Here is a 16,541-nt window from a genome sequence, read left to right as displayed (position 1 = left end):
CTTTGGTTCCATAAAGATCTTGTCACAATTGCTTTTGAGTAACCGAGACAAGCCCCATTTAATTTTATTTTCTCATCATTTTATTACTTCTTTGAGAATTTTATAAAATATGCTTTGATCATATTTGCTTCCCCTCCCTGCATCTCCTCACAGATCCACCCCTGAATCACTCCATACCCAAAAATATGTCCTCCTTTTTAAAAGTTCATTTAATTTTAAACCAATCTTGTCTGATTTGTGCTGCCGGTATACTCTTGGATGTGTGGCCTTCTGTTGGAGTGAGATCCTTACTATGGGCTTCTGTTGGAGTGAGATCCCTACTATGGGCTTCTGTTGGAGTGAGATCCCTACTATGGGCTTAAAGAGAGTGACTCTCCTCCTACCGGCTATCAATTGTCAGCTAAGTGCTGGACTTTGTGCCACATTTCCTGTTGGGAGTGAGGTGGAATCACTGCCAGCAGGGAAATGAAGGGCAAAGAGATGAGAATCAAAACCAAGGATAGACAGGAAGGAGGAGCAACTTAAGGGAGCAGGACACAGAGAGAGGGCCCAGTTTTACTGGGAGAGTTTTACAGAGAGAGGTTGAAGAGAGAACAAGCTAGACCCAGGAGAAGATAGAATAAGCCAGAGAATGAGACCGGGGCCACAAGATTTGAACATATTGGTAGAGTTAGTTTGAAGCTGACTTTATCTTGGGCCATAATCTTTGTGTTTTTGAATTCAGTTTATATTTTATTGAGACAGTTGCATCCTTGTTTATCAGAGATATAGGCCTATATTTTTTTAAATTGCATCTCTGTCTAGCTTTGTTACCAGAGTAATATTGGCTTTATAAAAAAAAGATTTTGGAAATGTTCTTTCATTTTCTGTTTTACCAAGTGATTTGAGGAGTACTGGTGTTAGTTCTTCTTTTAAACTCTAGTAAAATTCCATGCTAAATCCACCTGGCACTGAACTTTGTTTAGTTGTAACATTTTAAAACATTGTTTTATTTACTTATTCATTTTATGTGTATATATTTATACTTGAGTGAGTTCATATGCACTGTGTACACACAGCAGTCCCTAGAAGCTTTGGATCACCCTAGAACAGTAGTTGTATGTTGTTCTGAGTCATCATGTGCACGCTGATAATTGAATCCTACTCTTCTGCAAGATCAGCAAGTGCTATTAACCTTTGGGCCATTTCTCTAGATCCAGTATGAGAGGTGTTTTTAAATTACTGAGCCTATCTCATTGGACATTATAGGTCTATTGAAATTTATTTTGTATTTTATTTTGTACACACACACACACACACACACACACACACACACACACAAACATATATTCACGTATTTTTTTTAGATTTTCAAGTTTTGTGGAGTCTGGATATTTAAAATAATGTGTTTTTATTTTTAAATTAAAATATAATTATATAATTTCCCTTTTCTTTCCTTTCTCCAAACCCTTTCTTGTATCTTTCTACTCCATCTTGATATAATGGTCTCATTTTCTTTGATTGATATCATCATATGTATTATAAATGAGCAACTATGAGTTCAACCTGCACAGTGATATTTATATGTAAATAACTTCAGGGTTACTATTTGGAAGTGGATAGCCAATTAGGAGGCTCATCCTTGGGAGCGACTAATTCTCCCTTTATCAACAGCTTTTAGTCCCTGTAGCTCTTTCTCTAGGAGTGGGACCCCAAAGTATCTCCCAGTCTATATTAGCTTATCTATTGGTGTAATTGTTTAAGATTGTGTCCAGGTAATATTGTTGAAGTACTATGGGATATTGTTGTTGCTTCCAGAAGTTGAAATTAAGTCACAGTTGCTGAAGATGGCATGAACTTTGGGCATGGAAGTTAAAAGAATTTGAGCTAGATCTTTCCAAAAGCCTCCTCACCAAGGACTAACTTTCAGAGCACCAGAAGGTATAATAAAGCTGTTAAGGAAGGGAAGCAACTAGAATTCCTATCCAATGTGTTTCCTATGAAACACAACAATGACCAGCATGACAAAATATCCTTAAAGATACAACAGTGGTATCTTAATGATAACCAACAGCAGACTATTGACTTAAGGAACACTCAACGGGAGGAAAATCATGGCTCCTAGAAACCTAAACCCTCTCTCCCTCTCTCTCTCTCTCTCTCTCTCTCTCTCTCTCTCTCTCTCTCTCTCTCTGATTGAATTCTTTGCTATGTAGTCTTGGGTGGCTGAAATATGTACCTCAGGTTGACTTTGCACTCTCAGCAATTCTCCTGTCTCAGTTTCCCAAGTGCTGGGATTACAGGCTCTGAAACCACATTGGACTTACTTTGATCTCTTTTAAAGCCTGTTTTAGCAGGTTTCTTTTGGACCACTGGGTTTCTGATTACTAATTCCTTTAGACATTTTATGTTGATCTGTGTTATTTAAGTAAACAGGACAAATTTAATGTAGAAAATCACTTTAGGATGTCTTTTTACTTAAGACCACATATGTATTTATTCTGTCTTTTTTTTTTTTTCAACTTAAACTGGGTAGCTCGACTGGTGTTCTCCAAAACGTAACTACTCTTGGGTATACGAGGTAATGTGAATGCAACCTAATATCCTTTGGTTCTAACTAGTGGGTCAAGGAACTGGCAAAGATTATGTATTTTCCTCATCTTTCCAAATCTAGTTGTCAGTATAAGAAGTTCAAGTTCATTTAGGTTTTCTTAAAAAGTTCAAACTCGGGGTTGGGGGTTTAGCTCAGTGGTAGAGCGCTTGCCTAGCAAGTGCAAGGCCCTGGGTTCCGTCCCCAGCTCCGAAAAAAAAAGTTCAAACTCTATTTTCATTTCTCAGCTTGACTTCCTTATTTCATTCATCCCTTTATTGTTGTTTTTTTTTCTTTGAGTTTGGCAAATAGTTGTTGTTACCCATTTGAATTCTTTGTCTGAGAACTCTTCCTGGTCATTTTCAATAGGGCCCAAAAATTTAAGGTTTGGATGTAGGGGAGGAGATATGTTAAGTTTTTTGAATTTTGTTATTTCTATGTTGGGATTTCAACATCTGGAGTTTGTTAGTTGAGTTTTTATTTCATTTTAAAGTCAGATCTCTGATTTCATCAAGGATCTCTATGGTGTTCGGAAGGAGGACAAATTTGTATCAGAGCTGGGATATTGACTTTCTCTATTTGATGCTCGGGGTTTCAGTGTTTATCCCAGGTTTTCTTCTGGTTAGCTACTGTCTGGTGCTTTCAGTGGTTTAGACAATTTACTTAGAACAAGTTTCCCCTGACAATGTAGACTGATTCTGGGTCTCCAGGCCAGGTAGTCCAACAGAATGATTTCAGTAATGGAGCTGGCAGGCTCTGGTGAGTTCTGAAGTGAGGGTATCTCGGCAACATGCAGTACTGGAGAATTCATTTTGTAAAGCAAACTGAGGACTGTCAAATCCCAAAGAGGTTGAGAGGCCAGGAAAAACTGATAATCCCTGTCAAACAGCCATAGCCCTTTGGGAAACCAGAATCGAGTGTGGCTGGGTATGGGAACATGGGTAGCCTACTTGGCCGTCGATGCCATAGGTACCAGCTTGAGAGTATCTGGTGGGAAGCAGCCTGAAATCTGGTGAATCTTGAAAAGAGGGAAAGAAGCCAACAGGAGATGGTTCCTAGCAAGCAGCTTCAGAGCTGTGGGGTGACCCAAATGGAGGAAAGCTGAGAAGAAGAATGCAGGTGGCCTACCTAGGTCTTTACACAACTTGAGGTATCTGGGTAAGGAGATCTGATGAGGCCCTAAGGGGGCCAGCAAGAGGCAGTAGTCTTGAAAAACAGCCACAGGTTTTTGTGGTTGCCGAAACTGAGGAGGGCTGGGAAAGTCAGGTTCTATTTTTTAATTTCTCCATTTTCCTTTCTTCCTGAATGTGTTAGCATTTTAAGGATCCAATTTACATGCTAGTATAAATAACTTAGATATGTCAAGCCTTTGCCTATTTATCAAAAATCATGATTTACCTTGTGTTCAAAAGAACTATAAAGCCCCTATATTTCTTCTAGGGTCCTGGCTGTTGCTGTTGCTGTTGCTGCTGCTGCTGCTGCTGCTGCTGCTGCTGCTGCTGCTGTTGGTATATTATGGCAAATGTGTGGAAAACAGTGTTGTATGGCACATATGTGTTATGGCATACATGTGGGCAACAAATGTTTGGGAGTAGGCATTCTCCTTCCCACCATGGATTCCAGGGATCAAACTCAGGTCATTAATCTTGTGTAGGAAATGCTTTTACCTTCTGAGTCCTATTGCTGGCCCTAAATTTACTTCTCTTTCAACACTCCACTGAACAAAATACTACACAGCTCAGTGAACTGAGACACACTGGCTCTGTAAAGTATGCTAGCTCTTCCCCTATTATCTCTCAGACCCTGATGTTCATGGGAACCCAGCTGTTTAAAAAACAAAAGAGCCCATGAATGAGCCAGTTCGTTGGGACTGATTTTCACTGTGTTGGCCTGGATTAAGCAATATTTGTCTCAACGAGAGCTAAGTAGTTCTTCTACTCTGTTTCTGTACTTCCACAGCGTCAGACTGACCTTCCATCTCCTAAGACATGAGAAATGATGCAGAATGTTCCCTGGTTATCGGTGTGGGATTTTTGTTTGTTTGTTAGAACCAGGGTCTATATAGCTCTGGCCATCCTGGAACTCACCATGTAAATCAGACTGGTCTTGGAGTCACAGCGGCCCATTTGTCTCTCTCTACCTCTCAAGTGCTAGTGTTAAAGATTTGCACCACCACATTCAAATGCTGGTATTAACCCTATCAAAAGTCGGTGATATTTTTAATGACCATGTCTACATGCAGAATCATACATGCTCCTTTTCTTTGTGTTAAACATCAGGCCTGAGAGTATCGTCTATCACTTCTATATTGCTCTCTCTCATTTGCCAATTCTTTCCATAGGTTCTGAGATTTAGGAAGGATTCCTTAGCATATGTCTAATTTGTACACTCTTCCACTAGTTATACAAAATAGGTGCTGTGTTTTTTCTATTTTCTTCCTAACATATCTGAGGCTAATGCAGAGCATAGCATCCATGAGTCTTTTTCCCACTGTAAATTATCTCTTATCTGGTTCAGATCTGTCTGCAAAAAATTCCCAGCCTCAGTTGAATGCTGCCTTATACATACAACAGTCATTCAACCTGATACCTAATGATTCTGTCTCATAACATGTGATACTTTTAGAGATTATAAGGTATTTTGTACTCCATGAGTCATTTTGGGGTTGTCCTCATACTCATGTGACCTCACTCATCAAGACGCATGCCTTTAAAACCACCTTGAGGAAATTGGCCAACTAAGATTATTCTCAAAAAAAATCCCCTACCCTCCCAAAACAGAAGCAAAACCAAAAACCTCCTGATCACTAAGAGGACTTAGTCTTGATTGTGTACATTCTATGTCCATGGAAAGGAGCACACAATTGCCTATCTCATACCACCATGTCAGAGCTGTTTGTTTAGACATTTACTTTCAGATAGATAAGTTTACCTGTAGGGAGCCGTATTGGATATGGGCCTGGCTGCTTTGTGACTATGGATCAAAGTGGCTACGTGACTCTTGGCTGCATGGCCACAGATGTTCAACCTTGAAATGAATACCATAAAGCCTAGAGATTGTTGGACAAAAGCCTCTCCCATGAATTTACGGCATAGAAAGATAACATTCACAGGATGTTTCAGCCTGAGCAAACACCAGACTCCGGTGTCTCTATTGCATGACCTCTTCACCTTCTGCTCTCACTGCTGGAATGCCCTTCTCCCTCCATCCTTTGTGTTTCACTAAGGACATTCCCCCTACCTGAAAGCCTTAAAAGCTCTAACGCTCGTCCCATTAAATGAGACCTTGACAACAGAACTTTTGCTTGGTCTCCTTCTTCTCTTCACCCCCATTTGATACACAGGTAGAAGGCCTCTTCAGGACCCTGAATAACTGGGTCCTTGCTGGAAGGGACATTTACCCCTTACAATTCATCATTGACTCCGGTGGCCTCACTCTTAGGTACAAGTTGCATCACATGACACTTCGTGGTTCGTGTGGGTAAATGTCTACCCAGGCTAGATAGGCTACCAATGACAGATTTTAACTAAAACAGCTGTTTCATTCAATTCTAGCTTAGCAAATGTATAAGATTTTTGATATTATTTATATAACATCTTGGGTGAAGGGTAGCAACAGTCTGTGGTGAGTATCTGGTAGCTGCATTACTTCAAAACTTCACCCCAGAATGGGTGAGAGTTCATGGAATCTGAATTCCTAGAGTTTCCTGAGTAACTGAGAGGGAGCTCCACAAAAGAGTCTCCCCTCTCCTCACAGTTGCCTCTATGACATGGGAGAAGCTCATCTTCAAATCTTCTAAGTTTTATGTTTCCCGAGTCTAACGAGTTCTGTGAACTTTTTGAGTCTTGGTGGTTTAATGAGCTTCCACATTCTAAAGAGCCCTCTTCCTCCTTCCAGGAGGTATTTCCCAATTTGGAGGAAATATCTACAGTGAAACGAGCACAGTGAAGGTTCAGAATGTGGATATTTAGTTTCTTCATGTTTTTAAAGGTGTTTAAAAACACCATGCCTTCCAGTGTGTGTGAATAGCTGGTAAATATCAGTGTCCAATGCAAGGGACAGAACACTGTCGTTCTTATGACATGACACAAGCTGATGATCCCCAGCAAAATCAAGAGGTCTTCAGGATGCCGGCTTGACTGTTCTATATGTACTAGTCTTAAGGAGTGAGTGGGTGGGCAGGTGAGGGAATAGTCTCATAGAGGTAGTGGGAGAGCAGGAGGGATACAGGAATTCCAGAGAGAAATTGGGAAAGGGAATACGATGAAAAATGTAAGTAAAGAAAATATCCAATAAAAAAAATGAATGAATAAAAAGAGCGACAATTGAAATTCTGGAACTGCTACCAGAGTTCTGCTTTCATTTATATAATACTATTCTACAATGTTAGTGTTATAAAGACTTATGGCATTTGAGTCCCTTAACTCCATTCCAAGTTCTTTTGTTGAGCTATTATGCAATGTCCACTGGAACTGGAGTTGTGGATGTCTGTGAGCCACCATGTGGCCACTGGGAATTACACATTCTCTACAAGAACAACAATTACTCTTAACTGCTTAGCCATCTCTCCAGCACCAATAAAAGTAACTTTTAAAAAGAAATGACTCATAATGATTAAGAAAGAAATCCATCAAGAGGATTGTATAGTTCTAAATATAGGTGCACTAACCATGAATAAGCCCAATTTCATAAAACACATAGTACTAGATGTTCAATCACAGAGTAAGATGAACACAATTATAGTGGGTAACTTAAACTAACAAATAAACAAGCCTAACATACATCTATAGTATATTCTATTCAAACACTACAGAGCACATTATTTTCAGTGTCCCATGAAACTTTCTCTAAAATCAACAAAGTAATAAAATACCAGGAAAGATTTTGAAAATATAGGAAAACTAAAGTAACTTCTTCCTTTCTCTTTGGTGATAGTGGGTCAAAGCTAGAAACCAATTACGTGAGAAACTATGGTATAGACATATTATTTAATGATTAGTGATTCATTGAAGAAAGAAAGATGTCTCTAAAAATCTGGTGAAAATAAAAACATACCTTACCCAAATCTGTGAGACATAATAAAAGAAGGTAAATTTATAGCTACAGTGCTGTACTAAGATGTCAGAGAGATCTAAAACAAGTAACTTAAAAATATGGAAAGACAAGAAGTCAAACACAAAAACATTAGTTGAAAAGAGATAATTAAGACTAGAATGTAAATTAATGAAATAGAAATAATAATTATAAATAATCAATGAACCAAAAAATTAGGTTGTTTGAGAGATAAATATTGTTGATGAAGTCTTAGCCCATACATATGCACACATGCAGGCAGACAGGTAGATATGCATGCATACACACACGCACACGCACACGCACACACACACACACACACACCAAATTAATAACATGAGATCCCAATTCAATGCAGAAAATTATTAGAATATGCTGTAGAGAGTTGTTTTTTCGCCAAACAGGAAAATCTAAACAGAAATAGGTCTGGATACATAGATCTATTAAAATAGAGAAATAGATAAACAAATACGATAACTTAAATAGATTGAAAAATGTAATGGTATTAAATCACTAACAACAACAACAACAACGACGACGACAACAAGGACAACAACATCAACAACAATGACGACAACGACAACAACAACAACATCAACAACAACAACATCAACAACAACAAGAACAACATCATCAACAACAACAACAACAACATCAACAACAACAACATCAACAATACTAGGAAACTTCCTGTTCTAACTGGATTCTTTCACAGATTTAAAGAACAACTAATGATTATTCATTTAATCACTAAAATAGAAAAGAATTCTTTCAAATGTTTTAAAAGTAAATACAGACATAAATAAACAAAGCCAATATTGTCCTAATGCCAAGATCAGACAGAACAGCAAAGAAAATTATGGGCCAATTTCCCAGCTGAATATAGATGCAAAAATTTCAATAAAATATTTACATACTGTATCCAAGAAAACATTAAAAGACATATTGATCAAATTAACTTCATTGCAGAGATTCAGGGATAGATCAACATAATGAAATCAATAAAATGCAATACATCCTATAAGTGGACTCAAGGATAGAAATTACATGATCATTTTAATAGATGCTCACAAGGCTTTTGACCAAATCCAACATCTTTTCCTGGCAAAAGCTGTGAAGAAACTAGGAATGGAAGAAACATATCTTGGCACAATAAAGACTATACATAGTAACTCTTTGGTCAACATTATATTAAATGTGGGGGAAGAAAAACTCATGCATTTCCACTTAAAGCAGGAACCTGACAAGAACATGTACCCTTTCTATTCTTACCTAGTATGGTTCTTGAAGTTTTAGCTAAAGCAACCGGAAAAGAAAGGAAGGCCAATAGAAGAAGACAAATCGTGTTTTCTCTTAAGCGTAATTCCTGTTTTTTATGTGAATATGTAAAATCACATATGTATATAGCATGTAAAAAGCAATTAAAATATTTAGGGAGATAAAAGAATTCTTAGGAGGTGAGAGATAGGAAAGAGAAAGTAGTAATGTTTGGAAAGTTATATACTCACCATAGATATTTAAGTAAAAGCTTTACAAAAAGACTTAAGAAAACAAAGAATGAAAACTTTAGACCAATTTCTCTTATGAACACAGAGGTAAAAATTCTCAATAAAAAAGCCAAACCCAAGAACACATAGAAAGATTATCTACCGTGATCAAATAGGCTTCATCCTACAGATATAAGAATTTTTCATCATAAATAAATTGATAAACATAATTCATTGCATAAATATTCCGAAAAAAAGAACAGCATGATCATCTTAGTGGATACAGAACAGGCCTTTGACAAAACCCAACACCCCTTCATGAATAAAGTCCTGGAGAGACTAGGGATGCAAGGGACATACGTCAATACAATAAAGGCAATATAGTCCACAGACAATGTCAACCTAAACTGTTAGAAACGCAAAAGTATTTCCATGAAAATAGTGAACAAGAATGTCCCCTCCCTCTCTCTCCCCCCTCCCTCCCTCAGTCTCCCCCCCTCTTTCCATAGCTCTCCAATATAGTACTTGAAGTCCTAACTAGCACAATAAGACAAATTAAGAAGACCAAACAGATACAGTAGGAAAGGAGGAAGTTCAAGTATTTTTATTTGCAGATGGTATTTTTTATACATAAAAGACCACAGAGTGCCATAAAGAAACTTCTACAGCTGATAAAGACTTTCCCTTAAAATATCTGGGCACAAAATTAACACATAAAATTGTATCCTTACTGCATACAAATGTCAAATAGACTAAGAAAGAAATCAGGAAAATAATAGCTTTTACAGTAGCTTCAAAAAAAATCCTGTGATAACTGTAACCAAGCAAGTGCAAGACTTGTATAATAAAAACTTTTAAGACATCAAAGAAAGAACAGATGTAGATGATATGAGAACATGGGAAGACCTCCTATGCTCATGCATTAGTTAGGATTAACAGTAAAAATGGCCATCCTTTGAAAACATCTTTACAAATTACATATCCAATAGGTTACTACATAAAATACACAAAGAAATAAAAAAAATACTGGCTATTAAGGTAACAAATAATCTAATTAAATTGGGGAAACTAAACGGTTTTCAAAAGATGGCTCAGAAACACTGAAATTTTTAAATGTTCAACATCCTTGGTCATCAGAGAAATGCAAATCAAAGCTACTGAGAGGTTCCGTCTCGCACCACTCAATGTCCAATAGCAATTAAAATAAAAGTGCTCAAGCAGGCAAGGACACGGGAAAGAGCACACTCATACACTGCTGCTAGGGGTGCAAATGCGTATAGTCACTGTGGAAGTCAGTGTTCCTCAGGAAGCTAGGGATTGATCTACCTCAAGATCCATGTATATCGCACTTGGATATATACTCAGAGGGCTCTACGTCTTCCTCTAGAGACATTTGTTCATGGATGCTCATTCCTGCCATATTCATAATAGCCAGAAATTAGAAACAGCCTAGATGTTCATTGAGAGATGAATGAATAATGAGAATGTGGTGCGGTTACAACAACGAAATATTGTTCAGCAGTTAAAAAGTAAAACCACGAAAGTTATAGGTGTATTTAGGAAAATACAAACTCATTCTGAGCGAGGTTTTCCAGACTGAAAAAGACATTAGATAAGCTTTTGATAGGCATGCTACTGTCCACATAGTCACAGAGGTGAGATGTGGAGAGTAAGGGACTAGAGGTGAAGGAATAATCTTCCAAGAAAGAGGAAATAAAATATATAGTGTTAGAGAGACTGGGAAAACTGGAATGGGATGACACTAAGGGTCACTTGAAGGTCAAGGTTTAAGCCTTCCTCCCTTCATTTCTTCCTTCCCTTTCTTTCTTTTTCGTTTACTTGTCTTGTGTTTATGTATTATGTTTCCCCTTTTCTCACTCGTTTTGTTTTTGTGTGTGAATGTGTGTCTGTGTGTCTATGTTTCTTGTGCTTTTCCTTCCTTCCTTTTTGTAATGATTCTGTTTTTGTTTTTGCTTCCTACAGAGAGATAAAAGGTATAGATTTGGGTGGGTGGGTGGGGACAGGGGACAATTAGGGGAAGGGGAAACTCTCATCAGAATACCTCGTGTGAAAAATCACCACCAACTAACAATGGGAAACGTCATCTATAAATCTTCACTGAAACTTTCCTGCTGGGCAACGACTAAGTCATAGTGCTTGACTTAATACTCTAAGTTCTGAAGCTTTTGCCATTCAATATTTTCAACAGGTGCTGTCTGGAAATCTTTTTTCGATTAACAGAGATGCTCTATGAGGACATAAAATATTCCATTTCACTAGATAGTGAGGTACTCTCTATCTCAGAATATATCAGAATATTATTCTATCAAAATATTATTAGTTCTTTGCGTGAATCAAATGTGCACTTAGCTTTAGACTCAGGCTCTTCAAACTCCTTAGTTCTAGAGGTATCAAGGATCTTTGATGCCAAGTCTATAACAGGGACCAAAATTGCCTTGGGGAGCTGCTCAGTCCTGGGTAAATCCGTATCACTGGTCTCCGGCATGGCACCTTTGTGTATAGCAGACATACGGCCTCTGAGTGGGTGCACACAAAGCCCTACCTTGTGCAGCCCTTTGTGGGGTGGCGTCTGCCCACTCTACCTACTGCACTGTTTTAGGATCTGCCATCCTACAGGTCTCCCTTCCTCAGGTCTCAGCACCTCCTCTTGACCACTCCATGGAAGCGAAATTCCCAGTAGTGCTTCACTGGTTTCTCTTATGGCGTTTGAACTCTTTTTTTTTTTTAATTTTTACTCTTTGCTTCCCCTTTTTGATTGTTTGTTTTCATCTGTTAACTGGAGAATTTGGTTCTTCTTTGAGACAGGCCCTCATGTAGCCCAGGCTGGCCTCACATTTGTTATATAGCCAAGGCTGGCCCTTGTCTTCCAATTCTCTCTCTTCGTCTCCAGCTCTGGATTTGTAGGTGGGGCCAGTGTAACTGGTTCAGACACTTTCTCTGTCCCACTCCACAGAACTCACAATTATAATTATGTTACTATTCTATAATTATGCTGTCTGTTCTGTTCTCTAAGCCTGTGTGCTCCATAAGCACAGTGTATCCTGCTTTGTTTTACACGACACTAAATGCCTGGAGTCTAATACCAGACCCGGCACACGTCTGGCAAATCAAATGAATTTAATCATTGTTCTGTGATTGATGTGTAAATTACACATCCTTATAAATATTAGGAGAATGAAATATGAGTCTGCATAGACCTTAACCCAAGTCCTCAATACTTCTCTATTCCATATTCCCCATTTCCCACTACAAACGACATCTTCTATTCATGCTTATGAGCTACAGTTTACAGGTGTGTGTGTTCTTCTAAGACTTATGGGTGGGGAAGGACAGGGTGGGCAGTAGGAGCCAAGGTGGATTCTGGGTAGCCTTTCTGGATAGCTGTGCTCTTCACTGCAATGATTTTAGTTTGATATCAGAGTTGAGCACTGTGCTGTTGAAAGGTATCTTTGCTTAGCTTAGATGAATTTTTAAACATCCCAGTGATTTAATTATAAAAATTACTTCCCTTGTAAAAAATCTGTAACTTTTTACCTCTTAGCACACCAAATATTCTTCATAAATGCATATTTATTTACATCCAAGGTCTATTACAACTTAGACTTTTAAAAATTGTATTTTATTGACAAGTTTGGATGAATGTTTATTTAAAAAAATCTACTCGTATCAGGAAACATCACATGTAAGAGTAGAAAGTAATAATTTAATCTTTACATGTATACAGCAGCACATGTTTGAAGTGCTTTTGAAAGCAATAAATTATGTCGTAATGTCCTTTAGGAGATTAATACTTTCCTACTGCTACAGTCACCAGTTGTTCTTTGAGTCCCAGTGAGTGCTGATACCCATCACTCACACTAGTTAAATACACACAGTAGTAAAAAATCTAAAAGACTTTCAGGAGTCAAGTCTGGAGACGATTGTGACTTACAGTGAAAGTGTTCCACACAAGCTATGTTCCAGGGTGAGCATCTCCTTGCTGATGGAATGTACCTATCACTGCAGAAATGTCACAAAAACTCAGTGTCATTTCTCAAGATGTGCTTACCTTACGCCATCGTACATTTTTCTGCTCAGTGTTGGGTGTGTGGGGTTTCCCCTATGCTAAGCAAGTGTTCAACGAATTCCTGGTTTCATTTGTTTTTGCTTTGAACTCCTTCTTTGGCTTTCAGAAGGCTGAGTGACACTGCCATACTACATTAGAAGGAATATGACATAAATCATATTTATTTACATCCATGGCTGGCAATACTGGCTAGAGCTACTAGTGAAAGACCCTTCCTCAATCAATAGAGTGAAGAGAAACCACAGAAGACATTTCATATCAGGCCTCCAAACCCACATACACCTGCTTGTATGAATGTTCACATGCAGATATCCATGGGTGCATCACATGTAAACAACATGTAAACAACAACAACAACAACAACAACAACAAAGTATAATAAGAAAGGCTACCACTGTTCTCCCCTGAACTCTGTTCTTTATTATTTCTAGGTGGACAGACCACAGGAAGATACTTCTTCTATGTGTGGAATTTTAATCCCAGATCTGAGCATCTAAAAAGTAATTCTGACATGACTGATTGGTGTGGCAGATGGTCAAGACAAAACAGAGCAAAGGCAGATACAAAAACAAGCAAACAAGCAAACAAACAACAAAAACTATCAGCCCTGAGAAGACTGAGATGTTGATCAATATGGTTGTGCTTAAAATCTGTATGAGGGTTTTTTTTTTAATTTATTGGTGTAATTCTGAAATATAAACCTTTGGGCAGGTTACTTAAACTTCCTTGATCCTTGTTTAGTTTTTGTTTGTTTTCTCAGTGCGTAAATAGAAGAGTTTAGTGTGAAATCTCCCCCAGCATCTACGCAAACATAAACATAGCATCATACAAACATAGAGACCATGAGCATCCGACCATGTTCCCCAGTCTGATCCCATCCCCCAAATAGGTTCTTTTGGAAAAAAAAAGAACCAAAGGAAGCAGCAACATGTATGAGTGGTTTATGGGTGAAGAAGTATTGTTTGTTTTTGTCACACTGATCTGTTATGTCAAAATTATTTTGTAGTAATTCAGCTCTGGGACTAAAATTCCTAACACAGGAAGTATCTTCTTGTGGTCTGTCCACTTAGAACACACATACACTCACATACACACACTCACACACACACACATACATAAACACACTCATATACACACACATTCATACACACATACTCACACACACACTCATACATACACACTCATACACACACGCTCATACACACACTCATACACACACTCACACACATACATAAACACACACTCACACACATACTCACACACCATACACACGCTTATACACACTTACACACACATTCACACACACTCATATACACACACTCACACACACATACATAAACACACACACTCACATATACTTACACACCATACACACTCACACGCTCATACACACATACACACATTCACATACACTCATACACACATACACAAATACATAAATACACACTCACACACACACTCATACACACATACATAAACACACACACTCACATACACACACATACACTCACAGACACACACTCACACAGACTCTCACACTCACACACACATACACAAACACACATTCACACAGACATGCATGTAGACACACACACATATACACACACACACACACACGCATATGTCTATAAAACATTATGCATGCTTATCACAGAGGCTCCTTTCCCACATGTTCTGATCAGAAATTAACTAACCAGTTTGTCAAGGACACATGACCCCGCCTCTCCCTTTCTCTCTCTCTCTCCATCCCCCACATGTGCACGTTCTCACTGATTCACCGTCTTCAGCACTGCTGAATCATCCCTCTTCTGAGTGTTTGCAAGCCAAGAGTGTCTGCATACATGCGGGTCATGTGGAAGCCTTCAGTGGATGAACTAAGTGCAAAGAAAAGGTTTGCCTCTGTCGCTCTAATAAATATTTTGATTCATGATTCCTCATTAAGCATCTGGAATGTGGTGATTCCCATTCATGGTGGTAAAAATAACACAAAAGTTAATGCATGAGGGACTGGAGAGATGAATCCTCAGTTAAAAGCATGACTGCTCTTTCACAAGGCCTGGGTTTGACAGAAATCACCAGAAACTCAACAGTTCCTGAAGGTCTAATGCCCTCTTCTGGTCTCCACGGGAACAGAACACATGTTATATATATAAAAAAAATTAGTTAAAAAAAACTAATGCATGAATTTTCTTTATTTGTCCAGTAGGTGGAAGTATTTCATAGGGAATTAGCAAGGAGTCAGAGACCTGTATTTGGTTCAGGTTTGGGTTTTATTGTTGTTTTTATTTATCTTTTTAATAATAGTAAAATAAGATACAACAACCCCCTAGAAAGTAGAAGTGAGAAACAGTTAAAGAGTTGAAGAAGAAAGATGGAACCCAGCCTCATAACATTCAGAGTTTCCACGGTTTTCCACTTCACCTTAAACCTCTTTTGTTTAGACTTTCTATTTATACCTTCTGGAACACACACACACACACACACACACACACACACACACACGCCCACACATACACGCCCATACATACACTGACATCTGCACATACATACATATGTATATAACCGCTATGTATCTTTGCTAGATATCTGAATTATTTCATGAGCGTGAATAATGCAATCCGTTTCTTTAGCAATCAGAGCGGCTGATGGCTATGAATGCCAGGGAGAGTGGGGTGAGGAGGAGGGCAGCAGAGGGCACCCTGTAGGTTGACCATGGCTCCTGTGCTGTTTCTGGGGACTAGGGGGGTGGTCTACCCTTATAAATCCAGCAGAGATCACTAAGCTTTATCCCAAAGACTAGTGGTACCACTCCCACGGGGCGTTGTGTGAACCTGCTTCCGAAATCCCAGTTACAATGAGTTCTATTTCTTTCAGTCTCAGTGGGAAGTTTGGGTGAGAAAAGGCAGTTGTCACTGTAGCATGGCGATGAAGCCCGTGTTTTTGTTTCCTGTCCTCCCACTGTGTTGCATGGCCATGGGGCAGTTCTCATTCCTCCCACGCTGCCCTCTCCCTCCCCTCCTCTCACAAGCTTTGCAGGACGTGCAAGGATGCATCTTTGTTCCTGTCTTTGCGTTGAGAAAAGCCGAGTACTTTTTCAATTACCCCATGAAAGGACCCAAAGCTCCAGAGCCTTGGAGAGGCAGAATAACTTTCATAAATTAGAATTCAGTTTCAGCCACACATCTTAAGGAAAACCCAGGCAATGATCTAAGGGGGATGCGTAAGACAAGTGAAATGCCATGAAATTGCTTAACATCTTCTAAGACAGAGTTCTGTTTGCATATCAGCTCTGCTCTTTTCTCCTCGAAAGGGCAAAGCTGCCCTC

General features: G+C 38.7%; 1 protein-coding gene across 13 annotated transcripts in view; it reads right to left on the bottom strand.

The window, feature by feature from the left end:
• Positions 1–16,541, bottom strand: part of LOC120093063 (sperm motility kinase-like) — a 126,964-nt gene that overhangs the window by 53,716 nt on the left and 56,707 nt on the right. The gene's annotated exons all lie outside the window — the stretch shown is intronic.

The sequence above is a fragment of the Rattus norvegicus genome, chromosome 16, assembly GCF_036323735.1.
Source record: "Rattus norvegicus strain BN/NHsdMcwi chromosome 16, GRCr8, whole genome shotgun sequence".
Classification (NCBI taxonomy): domain Eukaryota; kingdom Metazoa; phylum Chordata; class Mammalia; order Rodentia; family Muridae; genus Rattus; species Rattus norvegicus.
This window is presented reverse-complemented; position numbering and strand designations above follow the sequence as displayed.